The sequence below is a fragment of the Malaclemys terrapin genome, chromosome 4 (genome assembly GCF_027887155.1).
Source record: "Malaclemys terrapin pileata isolate rMalTer1 chromosome 4, rMalTer1.hap1, whole genome shotgun sequence".
Lineage (NCBI taxonomy): Eukaryota > Metazoa > Chordata > Testudines > Emydidae > Malaclemys > Malaclemys terrapin.
Genome location: NC_071508.1, coordinates 13,101,588 through 13,109,495, shown reverse-complemented (window position 1 = coordinate 13,109,495; position 7,908 = coordinate 13,101,588). Strand labels below are relative to the sequence as shown.

Genomic DNA, 7,908 nt, shown 5'->3' with positions numbered 1-7,908 from the left:
TTTCTGCGGAACTCAGAGTGGGTCATTACTGTGATCTGGCCACAAAGGCTAGCCACAGTTAGTCAGGCAAAGCATAACCTGGTAATTGTGAAATAATTATTTACAGTTAGGACACCTGTTCCCTTTATTTCACTACAGACAGAGCTGCTGGTGACCCGTGTATGAGGGTAGCCATGTTTTTCTATTACAACAGAGTCTTGTGAAGTTAGATTTTCTCAACCATCGCCATTGTTTGCAGCAGCCCGTTGAAATTCAGCAGGCAGAAAGCGCTCAGGTTAGAGACGTGCCTTTTTTTGTGTCCCTGCCCAGGCAATTCCATTCATGGTTGGCTGAGATATCAGCTTAAAAAAAAATCACCAGTTCCCTTGGCTCACTTGCATTTCAAGAAAAATGTTGGCAGCCTGCCAAAAAAAAAACCCCAACACAAATCTTTTAAGTCCTACACTCTGCCACTACAGCAGCAAGACACTACACTAGGCGTGCCTGGGAGCTACAATGGGGTTGTGGCAAACAGTGGGTCTGGGGCCCCAACCAACCCCCATAGATAGCACATGGGTCGTGGTAGAGCATCTCCCACTCTGGGGGGCACCACACTAGGCAGGAGTAGACATAGGTGAGGAAGCCAGGCCTGGGCTCTTCCCTATTTCAGCTGTAAGACCTCGCCAGTTCTGGAATGAGACAACACTGGCTACAAATTTATGGAATGAGCTGTGTAGCTCTAGTGGCAGTGATCTGTGCTCAAGTGTCAGATATATATAACATTTGTGTTTGCCACTGCATAGCAAAGAAACACCTAGAAGCAGGAGAGAAATTAATCTTAGTTCACTGAACTCCTCCTCGCTGTAGTCTAGTGCACAGGACCAAAAATTTAGTTGTTTAAAACAAATACATGGATGGGCCCCTTGTCTGCCCCACTATGTCGGGAGCAGGGGTGTTGTGTGAGGGCCAAGGGAATAGGTGGGGATGCGGATGGAACCAGGGTGGGGAACATGTATATTCCTTCATTGATATCTCCCCTGCTCTAAGGGGAGAGCTGCCTCTGTCTGACAAAGCCTGTGTTATGCATGCCAGGGTCTTCTGTAGAAGTAGCTCTGTGGCATCTCGCCTGGCCAGTTCATGCCCTAATGGGAAGTGAGGGTGGGGGAAGGACTGCAGCTGTAGTTAACGCCATAGCACTGATCTCAGCTCTGAGCAGTGGGGATCTCCTTCCTCTGACAGCGATCCTGCGGGAGTCTGGCTAAACAGAACCGAGTCAACTTCTGACACAATGCGAAAACCCTTCCACAAGAATAAAGATACTTATCTGCAAGAGGAAAGGAGAGAACTTCTTTCTGTTCTGTAACGAGCTAGTGATTAGATGAGAGCACAGAGCTAGATCTCAACATCACTTTTAATAGTTAATGAGACAATATCTTATTGCTAAATAAAACTCAGTGCAGCTTGCAGTCACAAAAAAGGGTATAAATAACATTTTAAATCTTTAAATTTTGTAAGACATATGCCAAATGTTTGATTATATACACCTCTTCTGAGCATCAGTTGAAACATTTCCTGAATATAAAAAAGCTTACTTTAAGATCTACAAGGACAGTTTTTGACAACTAACATAAAAATAATGTGGGCACTAAACCACTGGAGAACTTCTCAGGAGGACACTTTTGATCTTACTGCTTATTTCTTATAAGAAAGTGCTAGAGGATTGCAAGGAAACAAATGTTATTTCTTATTCTCACATTGAGAGAATTTTTAGCAAATCAGTAGTGAGTATTCTGAGCATCTTTCGAACCACATGTAAATTCACATTACTTTTAATTTTCTCTAGGGGAGACACACTAGATAGCAAGCTTGTGGTAAGAATACACATTGTGGAGCAGGTAACAAAAGTTGGCTTTTTTCTGTGGTATCACTTAAAAAAAAATCCGTAGATGGAGAGTAAATCTGAAGAAAGGTCACATGAAAGCCAAAACTATAACTGGATTCAAAAAAGAATGAGATAAGTTCATGGACGATAGCCAAGATGGCCAGGGATACAACCCCATGCTCTGAGTGTCCCTAGTCTTGGATTGCCAGAAGCTGGGACTGGCTGACAGGGGATGATGGGTCACTCAATAACTGCCCTGTTCTGCTCCTTCCCTTTGAAGCACCTGGCTAGATGGACCATTGGTCTGACCCAGGATGGATGTTTTTATGAAGAATCTACAACATTCCACCTGGTGTCTGGCATCTTTAAATTTGTGTTTAAAAGAGTAATACGCACTCCATGATGGGAGCTTGTAAGTAGGGATCTGAAGAGGTTCTCTTGCTGTCTGCAGTTAAAGCCACAACTCACAATCCAAACCATGCCCCACTCTGATGGTGACTATGTTCTTTAAGGGGAAACATTTAGCACTATGGTATGGAGAGACCAAATAAGCAACCAGCTGCATGTTCAGAAGGGCAAGCAATTTTGATGCTGCCAACTGCCTTGCTTGCTTCAGAAGCCATTTTGAAGGGCAAGAGCAATGATCTCTCCGGTCTTTCTGCTTTACTCAAATGCAGTGGATTCCTACTACAAGTCCAGCTCAATGGAAGAAAGAAGTTGTAGTGAAAGTTACCTGAGAAGGGTTTTATTTTCACTAAAGAAATTTCAGTACAAATGTATGACATTTATTTCCTAACTTTTCCATGATTTTCTTCCAATGTCTGTTAATGTGTAAACCATAGTCAGCCAGCATCAGTCATTTATACTGCAAAAGGAAGACAAACAATTAAAATCAAAATAGTTCTATACTTCAGTCTTACACACATCTTTCTTTAGACTTCAAAGTATTCATTTAGACTAAACTTTTCATTGGTTGTACTTTTCAGTATTGTCAGGAACAAATACTTGTTCTTGTATTACGTGTAACTGCATAGAACAGAAACATTTTAACTCATTTCAGGTTAAAGCAGAGGTTATAGCATTTTTTTCGTAGTGCAAAATCTTAGAAAAAGCAGGAAAAAACACGCATTCTGATGTCACAGGCTAGGGTTAATTTTTCAGCAGAAGTAGTAACTGCAAGGGACAAACAACAAAAGGTGACTGATGACAAGTGTTGATAATTACACAAGCTAACTAACAGAGAACTAGGCTGTCCGTGAATCTGCTCTTCTTCCCACCATAAAACAAAGCTGAGATGGAACATTCCTCTAGAAGTTCCGCTCTGCTTCAGGAATGGACACCTACAGAGATGTTCATTAGGGGGAGGGATAGCTTAGTGGTTTGCGCATTGGCCTGCTAAACCCACAGTTGTGAGTTCAATCCTTAAGGGAGCTATTTAGGGATTTTCTCCGGGGAGAAAAAAACAAAAACTGTCAGGGCCAGTACTTGGTATTGCTAGTGAATGGAGGGGACTGGACTCAAGGTCCCTTCCAGTTCTATGAAATAGGTGTATCTCCATATATGTATATAAACAACATTTTTATAGCAGGATATTAGTTTCTTCAGTGTCTAGTCACATTGAATATTCTTATTTAACAATGGACCATGTGTATGCTATGCAAAATACTGTCTAGTCCTTATGAAGCCCACGTGAGATTCTTTATTGTATATATTCAACACAATTAAGCAATTACTTTAGTTCAGATACCTGTTTTAAAGCACTGTGTACTGTAACTACACACTCAGAGCGCCATATCATCCATCTGAGGAACTAGCACATGCAATGCTGCCTCCTTATAGATGAAATCTTTTATTTGCTTATAATCTTTCTGGTTTTATATATTTATTTTTCACCTAAAGAACAACATATGATTTTCTCCTTCATTCTTAATAGGGGACTATGGAAGGCTACTGGGAGCACATCAGAGCTCTCCTCTGCGCTCCACACTGGCTCAAAAGCAGCAGAAGCATGACTTGAAAAGGTGGGGGGTGTATCAAGGAGTCCAAGGCTCAGAGGGTACGTCTACACAGGGATACAGGGCTTCTAGCATGGCTGTGGCTGGCCCACGCCAGCTGACTCCGACTTGGGGGGCTCGGGCTGCAACCTGAGCTCTCGGACATTCCCCCTTCCCAGGGCCCCAGCCCGAGTCCAAACATCTACACAGCAATTTTTCAGCTCCGGAGCCCGAGCCCTGCGAGCCCCACTCAGCTGACCCAGACCAGTCACTAAGTTTTTTATTCCTGTGTAGACATTCCCAGAGAGAGCCTGGGCAGCAGGGCAGGCACTCACCTTGGCATGGCAGGCTAAGGAAATGGTCAGGACAGTGTCCCTGGTCCTGCTTCCCTACTCTGGGCACCCTAAGCAAACGCTCGCTCAGCTCCCAGTCTTCTGCTCCTGAGAGGAAATGCCGGCCCCCCTCAAAATGATGTGGCTTCGCCCAGCCAAGTTCCATTCCCTGCCTCCAGGTATGTCCTTTGCCCAGTGCCCAGGGGGTGGGGACACAGGAAGAGCAAAGCCTGGGCTGCCTGATTTCACACTCTCCACAGGCACTGAGGAAATATTGCTCGGGGGGACGGGGAGGATATAGATCAGCCCCCGCAATATTTCCACTGCAGAAGCGCTAGCCCCCACTGGCCCTCCAGTTCCGCCACCCCAGTACTGCTTTCCCAGAGAATACCGGATCACATTCAAGGTTTCTGTCCTTATCGTCAAGGCACTCCGTGGCCTGATATCTACAGCACTGCCTAAGGCCCCAGGACAAAAATCATGTTTGACAACTACACTCCTCTCTACAATAAATATCAAGCTCCTCTGCCTGGGAGATGTAACTTTCTCTGGAGCTGGGCTGAGACTGTGCAATGAGCTCCACACGTAACTACACAAACCTTATCACCTTCCACTCCAAGTGAAAGACGCATTTCTTTGAGCTGCCGTCTCTAACAGATACATAACAGAATTCACGTTAAAAAGCCACCACGTACGCTCCCCGCCCTCCAGAGAAAACCTACCAACAAAAGACAGTCCACTGGACTCCTTTCTCCCCTCGGGGAGAGGATCAGAGAATAAACACCACATGACAAATGTTAGTCACGATGCTTAATGTGCTAGCGGAAGGTGCTCAGATACGACGTTGATAAGCAGGGTATAAGAACCTATATCATAACAGAAGTAATTAAATGGAAATAACATTTATATTAGACAAATACCTGTTTCCAACATACTGCACTTAACAGACAAAGCACACAAAGTCTTCAAGTTTGCTGTGGTTGCAGAAAAACATAGGCATGCAGTGTTTTAGTAGATAATCAAATATTATTACATCAAATATTTTTGCATGCAGTGTAGTTGTAGCCATCTCAGTCCCAGGATATTAGAGAGACAAGGTGGGGGAGGTATTATCTTTTATTGGACCAACTTCTGTTGGTGAGAGAGACAAGCTTTCAAGCCACACAGAGCTCACCCACCTTCTCTCTCCAAAGAAACATTTTTGTTCATGACATGGAAGAAAAAAGAAAAAATAACCCATAGAAGTAATTCATATTCTCAATTTGTATTTAGTATTTTAAACTTCTACCCTACTCTCTCAGATGACATTTAAACAGATGACCACCACACCACCTGCATACTTTTGGGTACAGGAAAATATTTTTGTATAAAAATAGATACCTTTGAAGATCAAATTACATTTTGTTTCACTCACCTTGAAATCGTGTTGTTGTAATTTGATGGTTTGGGGAATCCGGATTTACATTGTAAGAACTGAATAGCAAGAAAGGAGAGAACATTTGCTGAATAAAATATGATCACATAACAAACAACTTGAATTTAAAGTAATTTTTTTAAAAAAAAAAAGATGAAGCCTTTTTATAAAACTAGAACTGTTTAAATAAAAAATTGGAGGCTGAATATTAGGAAAATATTTTGATTGTAAGATGTATTAACCAGTAGAATTCTCTAGCAAGTGCAGTGGTAGAAGCATTACCGTTCTGGAATTTTACAGCTAGCAAGGACAAGATAATTAAAACATTGTGTCCTTCTGTAAAATGCTTCTCAAAATAAAACAAACCATGTTTGCAAAATCTTATGTCCCTTATACTTTTCAAGAACGTAAAAAATTCTCACAGGGATTACGTTTTAACAATACAGAAAAACAATATTCAGCATCAGGCATTTAGTTTTTAGGTGTATGTGTGTACCCTTTATAATTGTCCTTCACCAAGAGGGGTAAGTATTGTACAAGTAATTTCACAAAACTAGCAATATTTTTGCCATGGGAACGAGGTCTCTTAGTCAGAATGTTATTCCCACACAGAGTCACTTCTGTATAGTATAATTTATCTTGCAGACTCAATAGCTCAATAAAAGCAAGAACAGATTAGTATTTAATTTTCTTTTTTTGTCTGATAAGCATGTTTTGCTGCCTATATTTTGCCAGCAATATACAAACAAGACTGCAGTAACCACATTTAGGTTGGTTCTCTTTCAATATTGTTCACAGTGAAATTCTAGCACCCACTAGATTTCATAGCATGGAAGAAATTACACATGACAACAGGACGCATGTGAGTCAACAACATTGGATTACTTCTACTACAGTAAAAGCCCATTTCTGTTGGGTGAGTATCTTTGCTTATGAACTGCCAACACTGGATATTTTATTCAAATGACATTGCAAACTGGGCTTCTGAATATAAAGCTTATCTTAAACAAGCTACCTGCTTGATGATCATGACAAAATGGAACAGGATTGCATGATCATAAACTTCACTTCAGTGGGATAAAGTCCAATAGTCCACACTATTAAATAAGCCTCCTTAAAAACACTCACTAGAATGAAACATATAGTGAGAAATGAGAAGGAAAGTTGGAAATTCTAGAAGTCAGAATGGATTTCTGAAGAATTTCGTTCTACATATTTAGGAGGGCATTGTATAAATGATTGTTTGTAGGTTGCTGCAGTCTATTAGCTTAGTCAGGGCTTCGAAATTAAATTTATTTTAGAAGCTTAACATCACTGGCTTTACTTGTATGGATTCCAGGGAGTGTTGTACTAGAAATCTCATTCACCATAGAACAATACCGGGCAGGTGCTTTTTAAAATTAAGTTGTAAGCCATGTTTATGTGGGAAGGCAAATAGGCAAATCTTTTCACAACAGTTAATAAAAGATGTGTCACCTAGAAGGAGTAACCAAGTTAATCAGTAAAAGGCAGACTGCACACAATCCAACATGTCAATAGCAAAATTAATCTTTAATTAAAATAAAAATTAGATTAAAAATAGACTAGATATTAGGTGCAAGTCAAAGGCATCTCAGTATAAATGAACCCCAGGGGAATATTATTCAAGTGACTATGTTATAAAGCAAAGCAACTATTTAAAAAGCCTTTACACAATATTATCTGGCAGTGATACAAAGAAAGCCTGTACTGTGAGAACACAACTTCCTGAGCAGTTCTACACAAATCCCACTTTGGGTTTTTAATTTGCCATATTGATGTTTTGCAGGTTTGAAGACTGAGATGCCCCTTATGAGAAACATTCTTGAAGGTGCACACTTTGGGCCTTAGCCAAAGCCACTCCACGTGCAGAATTCCTCCTGAAATAAACTAGAGCGCGGCTACGGGGTTGTGTCCCAAGGTGGTGCAACTTAAGGAGCAGACAGGGAAGGGTCAAAGGAAGCAAAAATTTGAAGAAGGAGTTTTGGACCAAACCACAGCAACAAAGAATTTCTAAATCTATCAGAGATATTTGTATTTTCATGGTACCTGGAGCAGCCCAACACACATCCATGGCTCTGTCCTGTTTTCGTGACCTGCAGTCTTATTTATAGCATCTTTTCCTTCTTGTGCATTTAAGACTTATGCATTGATGAAGCACAATGGTCATCTATTGGACCACAGCATCAGCTAGTCCAACAATTTTCAAACTATGGTCCATGGAGCATTTTGCAGGCAGTCCATGGAGAGCTAACAGTTACATGATGCCGACTCTCATTCTAGTTTCAA

At 41.2% G+C, this 7,908-nt stretch overlaps 1 protein-coding gene and 1 long non-coding RNA gene across 2 annotated transcripts in view; both read right to left on the bottom strand.

Moving 5' to 3' along the window:
- Positions 1 to 7,908, bottom strand: part of LOC128835640 (complement decay-accelerating factor-like) — a 194,880-nt gene that overhangs the window by 144,355 nt on the left and 42,617 nt on the right. The window lies entirely within an intron of this gene.
- On the bottom strand, positions 2,585 to 5,689 carry LOC128836541 (uncharacterized). The gene is made up of 2 exons (XR_008444798.1): positions 5,602 to 5,689; positions 2,585 to 5,053 (listed from the first exon to the last, which is right to left on the bottom strand). It is a non-coding gene; the product is annotated as an uncharacterized LOC128836541 (long non-coding RNA).